This window comes from Bos mutus, chromosome 14, assembly GCF_027580195.1.
Source record: "Bos mutus isolate GX-2022 chromosome 14, NWIPB_WYAK_1.1, whole genome shotgun sequence".
In the NCBI taxonomy this organism is placed as follows: domain Eukaryota; kingdom Metazoa; phylum Chordata; class Mammalia; order Artiodactyla; family Bovidae; genus Bos; species Bos mutus.
Window position 1 is genome coordinate 51,534,836 of NC_091630.1, and position 15,719 is coordinate 51,550,554.

The 15,719-nt window shown below is 44.6% G+C and overlaps 1 protein-coding gene across 1 annotated transcript in view; it reads left to right on the plus strand.

Annotated features, from left to right (window-relative positions):
- Positions 1-835: 835 nt before the first annotated feature.
- CRH (corticotropin releasing hormone) overlaps positions 836-15,719 on the plus strand; it is a 79,290-nt gene continuing 64,406 nt past the window's right edge. The window contains 1 exon segment of the mRNA XM_005892944.2: positions 836-1,096. The gene's annotated coding sequence lies outside the window, so the exon portion shown is untranslated.

The following is a 15,719-nucleotide window of genomic DNA, read 5'->3' on the forward strand; positions in this document are numbered from 1 at the left end:
CTCATTGTGGTGGCTTCTCATTGTGGCGGCTTCTCTCGTTGCAGAGCACCGGCTCTAGAAGCACTGGCTCAGTAGTTGTGGTGCCTGGGCGTAGTTGCCCTGTGGCATGTGGGATCTTCCCTGACCAGGGGTCAAACCTGTGTCCCTTGCATTGGCAGAATTCTGAAGCAGTGGACCACCAAGGAAGTCCTCATGTTGAATTTGACCAAGACATAGTGGTTAATAGTCCTCCTTTTTAAAGGACTATATGATTTAAGGGGAAGAGAACCCTCTTCATTGCAGAAGACACAGTGTCATTCACAGGGACTTGGATTGAATGAAAGGATGCAAGGAAACAAAACAGTTGGAGGAAGGGTTGAAGGTACTTAATAACTAGGAGATAAAATCAACCAGTAGGTTTAAGTGGATGAGAAAGCTATCAGGTCATCATCTGTATGAAAATCTGTGTCTGATGTTTTAGAAATGTTTGTTAGAATTGAATTGGCCGTCAAATGACAAGGTACAATTTCCTCCTGTGTTAGTGGCCAATCTCTTGAAGATGGAGAATGCTTAAAAGACCATCCACTCTGTCTTCTGCATTCACGTTGAATTGTTTAAAAGCATCTCAGAAAGAGTGGAAGCTACCCTACTGTATGGCTAAACTCAAGAATCCTATTTCCATAAAGGTTTTTTCCTGTCTCCCCCCACCCCCCACCCAATTCTGATTCTCTGACAGAGTGTATGATTCTAAACGAGAGAGCACTGGAAACCTGCCAGAACTTCACCTATTTAAAGGATTTTTAGTATCATTATTTCATATTTATTCTGAAGAATCAACACAGCCCTTCTTGGAGGAGATAGCAGAAAGCTGAAGAGCTGACAGCATAGAAAATGGTCACTTAAATCTTTGAGCTGTGTAGCCCACAAACTTGCTAGAAACCAATGACGTTGTAAAGCAACTTTGAATTGGGCTTCCAGGTGGTGCCTGTTAGAAGGGCCTAAGAGCAAGGCATCATGGGCGAGTGGGCGCCATGATGGTCTTGCTGTCGGCTGGGAGGGTGCAAAGTGCCTGCTGCTGTTTTCCTTCTAGTCCCGGAACCAGCTGTCTGGCCCACAGGTAGGCTTCTTGGGAGTGGTTCGGGTCTGTTGTCATCATTCCATTTTGGGTTTACAGGGGTGGTGTTCCACAGGTTGTTGCTTCCTTTGCACTCTGTCTGGGATCCACGGAAGTTGCCCTAGATGGATGGTGGCGTCAGCTTCATTCACTTCTGTGTGCAAACCATTGTGTTAAAGATGACAGGACACGTTAATTTGACCAATTCTTAAATAATTAAAATAGTGAATTTGTTTGTCTAAATAACATATAGTCATAGCAAGTTAAAAACCAAATACCACAATATAATTAATTTTTGGTAACCTTGAACTGACTTCAGTTTCTGCCTAGGCTAACCCCGTTTGTTTCTAAGAAAAGATAGTATCTTAAAAGCATTCATTCAACAAATATGTTTCCTACCCTTTGGTAGGAAGTACTGTGCTAGGCATTGGATTTGCAATAATAAATAAAGTTGCTTCCTTTCCACAGAGAGGTGATAAGTGTGCAGGAATGCAATCTTCTAATGGGTTAAAAACCTCTCCTGGAATTATAGTTTTTTTAGGATATTAAAGGTGCCTGAGGTCTGACTCTAAGTTCCTGAGAGTTTCAAATCTGGAAATATCAAAATTAAAAATGCACCGGGGGAAGGCAGCCTTTCAGTGTACAGCTTCTAGTTCTCAGTAGACAAGTGCTGTTTGATCCTTTGTTTCCCTGTGGTAAAGGAGAAAGGCAGCCTGACTCTGCCACCACCGCGCCCCGCCCCGCCCCGCCCCGCCCCGCCCCGCCCCGCAGAGGGCTTCCAGCAACGTCTAAGTCACTGCAGGTTTTCCTCATCTTCCATCAGATGAACAGCTTCTAACTCACTTCAGCCTTCCCTCATCTTCCCTTAGATGCACAGGTTGGTTTCATATGGTAATTCTCTTACCTGCGTCTTTTGATTCCCTGGAATCTTAATAGTGCGGCGTTTGAGATGGTTTACTTATATCTTCAACTACATATTTATAACAAAATAAGGTCTTTAAAAGTTGTAATGTTCATTAAATTTGGAAAACAGAGGTATGTAGAAAGAAAAAGAAACTGTAATCCGACCACCTAAATGTATCCACCATTTACATTTTGGTGAACTGTCTCCTAGCCTCTATTTTTCTTTGCATTGTGTTATTTTAAAATGTGAAATCATGACATATATTATGCACACCTTTATTCCCTTTGCCTTTTGATTTAGCATTGTATTCTAAGCATTTTCCTTAATACAACATTCCTTCAAGGATTCCTTCAGAATCCTTGTTTAATTATGTCCTAATAGTCCATTGAGAGGAGTTGTTTTATTTTGCTATGTTGTCTCCTGCATAGACTTCTAGCTTTTCATGATTATAAACAATGCTAATAATAAAATGAATATTGCTATGTAGATTATTTTAATGTAAAACTGGGAAGATATTAGTTTAAATCAAAATTAACTCGTCAAAAGCTCTTGAACAGGACATAAAACTGAGCTTTTCAAGCACCCACTGTGAGGCCCTGTCTAGTCCCCCTGCTTTCCTGTTTGAGGAGGGGAGTCTTGCTGCTCCTGTTAGTTTCCTCTTTCTCCCATCAACAGTGGCATTTTCCCCAACCAGCCTTGCCTGAATGGACCCCTCATGTGTAGGGTTTACGAATAACTAGTGTCTTGCGGAGAAGGCAATGGCAACCCACTCCAGTACTCTCTCCTGGAGAATCCCAGGGACGGGGGAGCCTGGTGGGCTGCCGTCTATGGAGTTGCACAGAGTTGGACACGACTGAAGGGACTTAGCAGCAGCAGCAGAATGTCTTGCTGGAAATGGTTCAGTCAGGCCACATGTTGCTGCTTCTGAGTCAAGCACAGACTTTGGCAACCACCTGATAAATTTGCTTCAAGCTTTCTAGAAACAATTTAGGCCAGAAAGATGTCATTTGGTTGGAGTCAGACATGTTATATTTGCTGACAACTCTACATTTTTCAGGAAAATGGACCAGGCCCTCTCCTTAGCAGACATATTGAGGAGTGGAGTGGGAGGAGAGTGGGTGTGGATGTTCCAAGAGATGTGGCTTGGAAGTGAGGGCAGGCCTAGTAATGGCTCATCTGAAGTCAGCTCACAGTGTGGCCACCAGCATAGGTTTAGACATGCTCATGTGCTTGGTTGGATATCTGGGTGAGGATGCAAATTGAAAAGGGAAGGTCATGCAAAGTATTGTTTCCACTTTGGTTGGTATTTCCTAAGATGGACAGTTGCAACATTAATGATTTTATGGGTCAGTTACATGCTTTTGAGCTATACAGTGGCACATAATTCATATGATACAGTGACATGGAAAGTAAGATGTACATGATTTAGAGAATTTTGCCATTTGATTTTGATATGTAAGTTTTGACCTTGAGAGTTTAGCAGCTACCAAGACCAGTGAGCAAGAGGAGACATCACTGCCATCGCATCCTCCTGTGAGCATCCAGGGCTTCTTTGTACCACAGGCTGGGCAGGGCAGGGCAAGAACAGTGTGTGCGTGTGTGTATGTGGGTGTGACTCTGCAGACCTGTGTTCACCTGTCACTGGAGCTGCCCTGGAGGTACCTGAATTTGGTCAAGGGTGAGGGCATATTGCTTGGCCCTGTGTAAACTGTAATATTATCAGTCAGGGCCACCTGGGAGAAATGTCTTCTCTGAACCACCTGCGTGATTCCTCTCACCCAAGAAGCAGTGGGCAGCAATTGGGGACCAGAGTGGCTGATTCTCAAATGCCAACCCATTCCAACCCACCACGTTTTCAGGAATGATGCTAAGGCCCTGGGAAAGCACGCGCAATTACACCCTGCCTGCTAAGATGGGCAGGTGCCCTGCCCGCCTCCGCTGACTCCCCGCCCCAACCTCCCTCCCTCCACCCCTGCCTGCACCTCTGCTGTAGGCAGGGGATCCACTCCCTGCTGACCTGCTTTCTGGTTCTGTAGGAAGAAGCTCTGCCTTTCCTAATCATTTTCCACATGCACAACTGTCAAGTTACATAGGGACCAAGAAATAAAAGGGGTTTGAAGAGAGGCGCAGGCAGCTACATGTGTGTATAATTGCAACTTTCTTTGCAGTACATCTCCCCAGAAGGGTTTACTTGTTTAAACCACACAGAGGTCATGAGAGCCTTACAGGAGGAGACTGGGTCACTCCCAACAGCACCCCCATCATCATTCCTGAGGCATCTTCCTATCCTGGCTCTGTACCGTGGGATAGATGGATGATATTGTTCTGTCTTGCCGCTGATCGAATAGAAAGGATTCGGGGGGTTAGTCACAGTGCAAAGTAAGTTCTTGTCTTAGATGCCAAAAGCTGTAATGTCCACTCAGTTCGATTTTAGTGGGGAACTGAGGCACTCCTCCTCCTAAAGCTGACTCTTCTATTTTAGCTGCTTACATGAGCCAAACGCAGCAGGATTGACTCAAGTCCCCTCTTTGTTTAGCACGTCTACTCTCAACCGTACAGTTACCCTCAACTTGACAGTTTAGTTTTTGCCAGGCCATGCCTGAATTTACCCTGAAATGCTTTTGTGAAAGCCTGAAGGTATTGCTGGATGGAATCAGACCATGGACTGAAGAGGGCCCATGTTAGGAGGGGGAGAACTTGATTTAAAGAAAGAGGTGGAGATGGGTGGATGACTGTGATGTCAAAGAGGACATGGTTTTTTGTTTGTGCTTTTTGGGTTTACAAGGGAGGAGGAGTGGTGTCTAGAAGCAGCAGCGGGGAATGCTCATGAAGAATTCCCATGGTGTATGGGAAGCCAGTGAATGAGCAACCTCCCTGAGATGCCTTCAGAGAAGGTGATATCTGTTCACTCAGTGGGTACGTGTCAAGCATGTCTAGGTGCTGGGAACACGAGGTAGTATGTGCCTCATGACCAAGGGCAAGAAGAGTGAAGCTGTGCTGAGATCAGCACCATCCCAGCCAGCACTCAACCAAGTCCGGGAGGGCCGGTCAGGTGGAGGAGAGCTCCGTGGGGTCTGAGTGTCCAGCCATCCATTTACAGTGGACAGGGGTCCAGGGCAGGAGGGGAGAGCGTTGGAGAGAGGGAGCAGAGAGGGTCAGGTGAGGGGACCCAGGAAGCCCCTCCCTTGTCTCTATTTTCTCTTGTCTACAGACACTTCCTGCTCCCTTTCTCTACACTGGCTTTCTCTACTTCTCAGTCCACTTAGCAGAAAATGCCTGTATTCACAGCCCTTGGGTCTTTGTATCTCCTCTGTTCCAGGGGTCAGCCCAGACTGAAACTGGACACTCTTAGCCCTGACTCCAAATTTCCAGCTTTGGCCCAGACTAGTCACCATAGCCAGGAGGGTGGATCACAGAGTACAAGCATGTCCAGTATGCCTAGCCTGGCAAGGGGACCTGCTAAGAATTAGGTGAACAGCCTGCAAGATGTCTTCCCCTGGCCACTTTCCAAGGGCCTAAGGGTTGGGGAGGATGTTGGGTGTGAGTCTTCCTGTCTGGAGTTTGTGTGGGAGCAAAAGCTGAATTTTGCTCCCTGGCTCCCTGGCACATCACTGCTACTGCCTGAAGCCTCCTTCAGATGACTCCAGAGGAAGAAAAGTGCCAAAATATCCTCAGCCTGATCAGATGAACCTTCACAGTAAAGAGACAGCTTTACATCCCTGCTCTAGTACTGAAAGGAGTCTATGTTGATTTTACTTCTCCTGAGCAGCTCAGCGTTAATTGGCAACATGTTTTTATTCATAAAGAATATGGAGTATATCTTTGATCCATATGACAAATTTAAATCTGAAATGATAAAGTAACACTATTGATCTGATCTCCTCCTCTCCCCAGCACCACCTCTCACCGCAGCAGCTAAGCCTTATAGCTGCACAGTTCTCTTCTTGCAGCATAGGAGTCCCCTTTGTTTTTAGACACGACCTTTGGTCCTCCAGAGGCAATCCATCAGAGCTGGTGCAGCTGCTGGTGTCCCTGGGTTGCTAGGCCTACATCACTCTCCTCATTCCCTGGTGTTGACAGCAAGACCAGCCCTGTTACTGATGATGGCAGCTATGGCCTTTGATGTCTGATGAATGGAGCTTGGGCCCAGGTTTATGGATTATATTTTTAATGGGATACAGTCAAAACTCAAAGAACCCTTAGGTCCTTGGCTTGACACACCCTGCTTGGACAGACCTTGTCAACAAGACAAGAGGAATCTGTTCTTAGAGAAGATGGAAGAAGCCTCCCAGGGGCAGAGAAAATAAATCAAGCTTAATACCTTGTAGTCATTTACTCCATTCATTTGTAAATTCAGGTTTTCAACATGATATCATTGACTTAATGCAAAGTAGTCATCCATCAAATCCCACCCTCAGGGAGCTTTCCATCCACTTGTGAGCCAGCTTCAGTGGGGATTAGAGGCATTAGGAAAGAACTTAGCATATGTACTGACTTGCACCTCTGGGGAGATGAGATATCTCCGGAGAGGCTGGTGAGTAAGCAGAGATGCAAAGATAAACAGGAGACAAGAGAGCAAGGTGTCTGAGAGGCTCTCTGGAAGCTGGAAGCACAGGAGTGGGGGTGGCCTGGGACTGGAACAGGAGCCGTGCTGTACCGAGCACGATGCCCAGACTTCCTCCCAAAGGGAATGGGAGCCGAGGGAACACTCTAAACAGTGGAGAGGGCTGAAGGCTCTTCTCCTCCGTGAGTACTTCCAGTTCCTCCTGCAGGGTCAGCATTAAATAGCACAAGTCCACCTTTGTAAATATTCCCAGAACAGTCTCATTTTATCCATGTGAAGGATTTAGAAGTGAATTAAAATGAAGAAAATACACGTGTTTGATCTTATCTCCAGGCACAGCCAAGGTCCTATCTTAGCTTCCTCTTTTTATTTACTCAGTTCCTGCAAACCCCTGGGACTCCAGCCCTGGACTCCAGTCTAGCAGGGCCTCTGGCCTTGGCACAGTGAATGACTTTGAAAGAAGTCTCTGCTCGCCTGGTGAAGACTGGGTTCCTTGCCTGGGAAGCATACAGGACCCTGTATCATTCCTGCACAGTCTGTAGAAAGTGTGGGGCAGGAACCCAAGGCATCTCTGTCATGTTGAGGCTGTACGCGGATCCTCACGGGGCCCAATCTGCTGGAGGTTTACTGGGGTACAGGGAGGTTATTTTCATCTCTCTGGAGCTGCTTCATTCTGTGCTTCCACTCAGGTGGCCTCCTTGCCTCATCCCACTGTTTGCATCAGCGGGGAGGAAGTAGGGGGTGGGGGGAATGATTGAGGAAGATTCCAGTTATGTCAGTAAGATGAGTGTATGTGCTCTATGCTAGAAGTGAAAGAGTACAAAGTTAAGGTTCACTCAGTTCACGGTTTTATTTCTGACTTTGATTATCTGAAGACCAGAGGATGTTGAAGGTAACTGAGTCAGGAATATGGGTGCCAGAAATGAGATGAGCCAACTGGGGCTGGAATGCCGGATCTGCCATCATTTGAGCATTTGGCAGACAAAGCCTCAGTTTCTTCTCCAATAACGTGGACAAGGTGCCTATTCAGAAGGTGGCTGGGAAAGCCTTGCTTTTCCAGCTTTATTGAGATATAATTGACATATCACACTGTATAAGTTTAAGATGTACAATGTGATGATTTATGCAGTTATATACTGTAAAATGATTACCACAATGAGACTGATTAACCTATCCATCACCTCACATAGTTACAATATGTTTGTGTGAGGTGAGAACACTTAAAATTTTCTCTTAGCAGCTTTCAAGTAGATAATACAGTATTATTAACTGTATTCACCATACTATATATTAGATACCTAGAGCTTATTCATCTTATAACAGGAAGTTTGTGTCCTTGGACTACCATATCCTTAATTCCTCCAACCTCCAGCACCTGGCAATGACCATTCTAATCTCTGTTTCTGTGAGTTTGGCTTTTTTTTTTTTTTTTTTAAAAAGATCCCACATATCAGTGATACTATTTGGTATTTATCTTTCTTTGTTTGACTCATTTCACTTAACATGATGGCCTCAAAGTCCATCCATGTTGTCACAAATGGCAGGATTTCCTTCTTTTTATGGCTGAATAATATTCCATTGTATATGTGTGTGTGTGCAGAGATGTGTATATGTGTGGGTGTATCTTCTTTATCCGTTCATCTGTTGATGGACACCTAGGTTATTTCCATATCTTACCATTTTGAATAATGCTGCAGTGAATATGGTGGGGGAGCAAATACCCCTTCAAGATTGTGATTTTATTTCCTTATGATCTATACCCAGAAGTAGGATTGCTAGATAATATGATAGCTCTATTTTTAATTTTTTGAGGAAACTCCATCCTGTTTTCCAAAGTGGCTGCACTAATTTATGTTCCCACCAGCAGTGCACAAGGGTTTCCTTTCTTCCACATCCTTATCACACTTGTTATCTCTTGTCATTTTGATAATAGCCATTTTAATACATGTGAGTTGGTATCTCACTGTGATTTTGATTTGTATCTCCCTGGTGATTAATGATGTTAAACATCTTTTCATGTACCTGTTAGCCCTTTGCATGGTATCTTTGGGAAAAAGGGATATTCAAGTCCATGGTCATTCTTAATAAGATTTGTTTTTGCTATTGGGTTGTATTAGTTCCTTATATATTTTGAATATTGACTCCTATGTGATACATGGTTTTCAGATACTTTCTCCATTTTGTATGTTGTGTCTTCATTTTGTCAATTATTTCTTTTACTGTGCAGAAGCATTTTAGTTTGATCTAGTCTCACTTGTTTGTTTTTGAGTTTGTTGCTTGTGCTTTTGGTATCACATCCCCCAAATTGTTGCCACAACAGATGTCAAGGAACTTTTCCCATATATTTTATTCTAGGAGTTTTTTAATTTCAGACATTTAAGTCTTTAATTCATTTCAAGTGAGTTTTTGAGAGTGGTGTAAGATAGGGGTCTAGTTTCATTTTTTTACATGTGACTGTACAATTTTCCCAACACCATTTATTGAAAAGACTGTCCTTTCCCTATTCAGTGTTCTTGGTTCCCTTGTCAAACATTAGTTGGCAATATATGTGTGGACTTATTTCTGGGCTCTTAATTCTGTTCCATTGGTCTATATATCTGCTTTTATGACAGTAATATGCTATTTTGATTACTGTAGCTTTGTACTATAGTTTGAAATCAGGAAGTGAAATGTCTCAGCTTTGTTAGTCTTTCTCAAGGTTGCTTTGGTTATTCTGAATGTTTTGTGTTTCCATATGAATTTTAGGATTGTTTTTTCTATTCCTGTAAATAATGCCATTGAAATTTTCATAGGGATTGCATTGTATCTCTAGATGACTTTGGGTAGTATGGACATTTTAACAGTATTCTTCTGATCCACCAACATGGGATATCTTTCCGTTTGTTGTCTTCTTCAATTTCTTTCATCAATATCATTGTTTTCAGTGCGTACATATTTAATTCTCCAGGTTACATTTATTCCCAAGTATTTTATTGTTTTTCATACTATTGTAAATGGGATTGTTTATTTCTTGTTCAGATATTTAGTGTTAATATATAGAAACACAACTAATTTTCATGTGTTACTTTTGTATCCTGGAGTGTTACTGAATTCGTTTATTAGTTTTAACAGTTGTCTTGTAGAGTCTTCGGGTTTTCTATATATACAATTATGTCATCTTCAGAGATAATTTTAGTTCTTTTCCTATGTGCATGCCTTTTCTTTTTCTTGCCTAAGTGCTGCAGCTAAGACTACCCTGAAGGCTTGATGGTACTTAGCAGGTGCTCAATCAGATCAGATCAGATCAGTCGCTCAGTTGTGTCCGACTCTTTGTGACCCCATGAATCGCAGCACACCAGGCCTCCCTGTCCATCACCAACTCCCAGAGTTCACTCAGACTCACGTTCATCGAGTCAGTGATGCCATCCAGCCATCTCATCCTCTGTCGTCGCCTTCTCCTCCTGCCCCCAATCCCTCCCAGCATCAGGGTCTTTTCCAATGAGTCAACTCTTTGCATGAGGTGGCCAAAGTACTGGAGTTTCAGCTTTAGCATCATTCCTTCCAAAGAAATCCCAGGGCTCATCTCCTTCAGAATGGACTGGTTGGATCTCCTTGCAGTTCAAGGGACTCTCAAGAGTCTTCTCCAACACCACAGTTCAAAAGCATCAATTCTTCAGTACTCAGCTTTCTTCACAGTCCAACTCTCACATCCATACATGACCACTGGAAAAACCATAGCCTTGACTAGACGGACCTTTGTTGGCAAAGTAATGTCTCTGCTTTTGAATATGCTATCTAGGTTGGTCATAACTTTCCTTCCAAGGAGTAAGCGTCTTTTAATTTCATGGCTGCAGTCACCATCTGTAGTGATTTTGGAGCCCAGAAAAATAAAGTCTGACACTGTTTCCACTGTTTCCCCATCTATTTCCCATGAAGTGGTGGGACCAGATGCCATGATCTTTGTTTTCTGAATGTTGAGCTTTAAGCCAACTTTTTCACTCTCCTCTTTCACTTTCATTAAGAGGCTTTTTAGTTCCTCTTCACTTTCTGCCATAAGGGTGGTGTCATCTGCATATCTGAGGTTATTGATATTTCTCCCGGCAATCTTGATTCCAGCTTGTGTTTCTTCCAGTCCAGCGTTTCTCATGATGTACTCTGCATATAAGTTAAATAAACAGGGTGACAATATACAGCCTTGACGAACTCCTTTTCCTATTTGGAACCAGTCTGTTGTTCCATGTCCAATTCTAACTGTTGCTTCCTGACCTGCATACAAATTTCTCAAGAGGCAGATCAGGTGGTCTGGTATTCCCATCTCTTTCAGGTGCTCAATAAATGACCACAATTATTATTAATGAAATGATACATAATGGAAAACTAGCCTTTTATTACCAAAATGACCAGTGGAAGAAAGCAAAGGCCATAAGGATGGAGAACTCATACCCTCATGAACATTAAAGAATCTCTGCAGAATGGGAGAAGGGGAGATTCTTCCTCAATGGACACCTTTTCACCTTGCTGCATTGTTCCTCTGCACCTGATTATGCACGTTGCTTTCACCGTGAAGGACCTGAGCACATCAGAAGGAAGTGTATGAAACAAATTGGCATTATGCTGCCCAAGCTCATCAGAAACAAAAGAGTGAATCCACCCCAGCTTTCACTAACTGGGCTCCCTTGCGTGAGCAGCTGCATAGAGACAACAGCCCTGTTTCACAGTTCTTTCAGTTGGGGATAAAAAGGTCAATACAGGCGTGCCAGCTACTGAAGGACAGTCGTGGCTTACTTCCAAAGGAACTTTCAGCATTATTATCATAGCTCAGGTGGAAGTTGAGGAGAAGGCAGTGGCACCCCACTCCAGTACTCTTGCCTGGAAAAATCCCATGGATGGAGGAGCCTGGTAGGCTGCAGTCCATGGGGTCACTACGAGTCAGACACGACTGAACGACTTTACTTTCACTTTTCATTTTCATGGATTGGAGAAGGAAATGGCAACCCACTCCAGTGTTCTTGCCTGGAGAATCCCAGGGACGGGGGAGCCTGGTGGGCTGCCATCTCTGGGGTCGCACAGAGTCGGACATGACTGAAGTGACTTAGTAGCAGGTGGAAGTTGAAGTAAAATGTTAGTCGCTCAGTCATGTCCGACTCTTTGCAACTCCGTGGACTGCAGCCCACCAGGCTCCTCCATCTGGATCTTCTGACCCAGGGATCAACCCTGGGTCTCCTGCATTGCAGGCAGATTAGTTAGTGGTGTTATTTTGAAACTTGCTTTGAGAAGGCTAGGTGCTACAGACAGAAGCAAAGGGCCTGCCACCAAGAAATGCTCCTGACTGCTCCAGCCATAACAGGAGTGTCGGGTGGCAGCTCCAAGTGGCCTTTGACATGCAGGAAGTGCGAACGTGGAGAAGCAGTGACAGCGACAGCCTTGCGACTTCCCATCCACATGCTGGAGAAGTGAGGCTGCTGTCCACCTCAGGGATCTTTGTCTAGAAAAAGAGGTTCACAGGGCTTAGAGGAAGGTCACTGAGGAAAACAACCAGAAAAAAATCTTCCTTCATTTTGGCAACTGTTCATGCACTTAGCTTGAAAGATGACATCCAGGGCAAAGGTTTGGAGCCCTGAAGTTTCACCCCGTGGGTCCCTGTCTTTGCTGAAGTTTCCAGCTGTCGGGACCAGGCTGGTATGAGAGACAAATGGACTACGTCTGCCAGCTCACTTAGTTGTCCTTGAGGCTAGAGTCTGGACAGAGGTCACTCAAGCCTGCTGACCGTGTGTTCCCTTGTAATCCTGTGGTGAAGGCAGGCAGTGGGGCCAGAGGCACAGCTGGCAGAATCCATCACCATCTGCCTTCATTCATCAACAAACGTCTGATGCCTACCATGTGCCCAGCACTGGGCTGAGTAGGATCTGGAGCTCTGGAGATGAAAGTCCTGATTCCTTGATCCACGTGGACAAGTGGACTTGATGATACAGTGTGACAAGGACTTGACAGGACACCAGAGAAACAGAGGAGAAAGGGCACCCAGCCCAGCTGAGCCAGGAGGAGGGAATCAATTTGCTCCAAAAGATACATGGAAGTCCTAACCTCAGAATTTGGTCTTATTTGGACTAGAGTCTTTACGGAGATAATCAGGTTAAAATGAGGTCATTAGGGTGAGGTGGGCCCTAACCCAATATGTGTCCTTATTAAAAGGGGAAGATTTAGACACAAAGGCACACACTCATACAAGGGTAATGCCATGAGAAGACTGGAATTACGCTGCCACGAGCCACATAAACCTGGAGAGAGTCTTGGAAGGGGTCCTCCTATCTCATCTCCAGAGGGGACATAGCCCTGCAGACACCTTACTTCAGACTTCGCCTCCACGATGTGAGACAGTGAATTTCCATTCTCAGCCAACCAGCTTGTAGCACATTGTTGTGGCAGGAACTGGGAAACTAATACAAGGACTGAGGGGTTATACAGGTGGAGAAGAGGGGAAGGGAGCCCCCAGCCCAGGAGAGGAGGTAGGGACACGGGGCCATGTTTGTTGCTACAGTCGGAGGTGCACAAGAACAGGCAGGGTGGGGCTGTTGGGGGAGGACTGCCCTGACCAAGATGTATCTCAGTTTCAGTCCCACTGTTCTGCTGGCTAATGCTGTGTGATGTCAAGAAAGTTTCTTAACCTTTCTGAGCCTCCTTTCTGATCCTCAGTTTCTGCATCATAAAATGGGGCTAATAATGCTTTCCTTATGAGGACTGAACGATCTATGGAAACTCATAGAATATACTCCAAGAGTAAAGCTGTTAACATTACCACCGCCAAGTTGAATGTGTTGATTGACAGTAGGCAAATGTTTATGGAAAGCACCCTATGTGAATATCTATGCTACCTTACTTATCCCCAACACAACCCTGGAAGGAAGGCATTATTACTCTTGTTTTAAGGTAAGGAACTATAGACTTAGAGAATTTAAGGAATTTGCCTAGGATACCCAGCCCCCATCTAGTTGCCTTTAAGAGTTTTTTGGGTTTTTTTTTAAGTGTTTTAAGGAGAACTATAGTAATAGTTCCTTTGGTATCTCTGATTTTTTTGAAGAGATCCCTAGAAACTAAAAAGCCTCTTGATGAAAGTGAAAGTGGAGAGTGAAAACGTTGGCTTAAAGCTCAACATTCAGAAAACAAAGATCATGGCATCCGGTCCCACCACTTCATGGGAAATAGATGGGGAAACAGTGGAAACAGTGTCAGACTTTATTTTTCTGGGCTCCAAAATCACTACAGATGGTGACTGCAGCCATGAAATTAAAAGACGCTTACTCCTTGGAAGGAAAGTTATGACCAACCTAGATAGCATATTCAAAAGCAGAGACATTACTTTGCCAACAAAGGTCCGTCTAGTCAAGGCTATGGTTTTTCCAGTGGTCATGTATGGATGTGAGAGTTGGACTGTGAAGAAGGCTGAGCGCCGAAGAATTGGTGCTTTTGAAGTGTGGTGTTGGAGAAGACTCTTGAGAGTCCCTTGGACTGCAAGGAGATCCAACCAGTCCATTTTGAAGGAGATGAGCCCTGGGATTTCTTTGGAAGGAATGATGCTAAAGCTGAAACTCCAGTACTTTGGCCACCTCATGCAAAGAGTTGACTCATTGGAAAAGACCCTGATGCTGGGTGGGATTGGGGGCAGGAGGAGAAGGGGACGACAGAGGATGAGATGGCTGGATGGCATCACTGACTCGATGGACGTGAGTCTGAGTGAACTCTGGGAGTTGGTGATGGACAGGGAGGCCTGGCGTGCTGTGATTCATGGGGTCGCAAAGAGTCAGACACGACTGAGTGACTGATCTGATCTGATCTGATAGTAATAGTAACTGTAAAAATAATAGATACCCCATACTGGATAGCTTTTTGTGTTAGGCATTGGCCCACTCCAGTATTCTTGCCTGGAAAATTTCACGGACAGAGGAGCCTGGTGGGCTACAGTCCATGGAGTTGCAAAGAGTTGGACACGACTGAGCATTTTACATGAATGATCTGACATTCTTTAAAACAGTCAACAAGAGAGGTATTCTAATTACGTTTATTCTATCAGTGAGAATGCTAAAGCTTAGAGAGTTCCTTTAGCAAGGTGAGGATCCAGAATTCCCCAGACAAGGACAGGAAACTGTTTATTGTTTGATATACAAGTGGGCATTGAATGGCTGCCATCTCCCAGTGCTGTGTGAGACCCTGAGGATTCCATGATGTACAGACAGGGTTGCTGCTGTCCTGAGCCCAGGAATCTTGCAAGAGAGGCAGTCACACACACCAGAATGCAACTTGAATCTTGGTCTATTGTCTCTAACTTGGATTCTTTCTCCTACATGAGACTGAGGAGGAGCTACAGGTTACCTCCCAGCCTGCTAGGCCAGTCTTAGGCTGTTCTTATTTTTGTAAAAGCCAGATGGAATTTCATCAGTGCAATGGCCTCGTTTTCTGGACTGGAGTTGTTTATTTTTGTTTTAGCTATAGAACTCTGCCTTGAAACAGAATCTTACGTAGGAGCCCAACTTTGAAACAGAACAAAGCTGGCACTTTCTGGTTGAAGGTGGGGGGTGTGTATTCCCTCTCATCTCTGATGCTGCTGGGGCGTGGGGGGTGCCTGTTCAGACTGAGGGGAGCCTGCTTTGAAGGTGCTACTGAAGATCATACATGAGGCTTAGGAGTGGAGAACAAGCATTCAGGCATTTTCATTCAAGGAAGTGATCCAATTTGGGGAAATTTTTGTTCTTTTGATTGATTCTCTCTCCCTTGGGTTTCATCTCTTTTACATTATTAATGAAGGAGTCTTTGGGCCTAGAAAAAGAAAACAACAGTCTCAAAGGCCCTTGCTGAATCACCTAACTTCGGAGAAAACAAAACAGAACTTTAGGTCCCGCCCTGATGCTCCAGGCCAGTTGTATCTATCTGGGACTTATCATCCCCTGCCCAGAAACCTTCCATCCCCTACACCTGCCCAGAAGACTTATCATCCCCTGCACAACTACAAATGCAATCTCAACTAAAGAATACCCAAAACATCCTGCCTGATTAACATTTCTCTTATCGCTTCCACAAACCTCCCTATAAATATGGACCCTCCCTGATCCCTCTCAGCCTGGTCCTTAGGCTGACTGTCGCCCCTCCTTGCCTGAATAAAGGTAACCTACTTCCGTTGAGGTCAT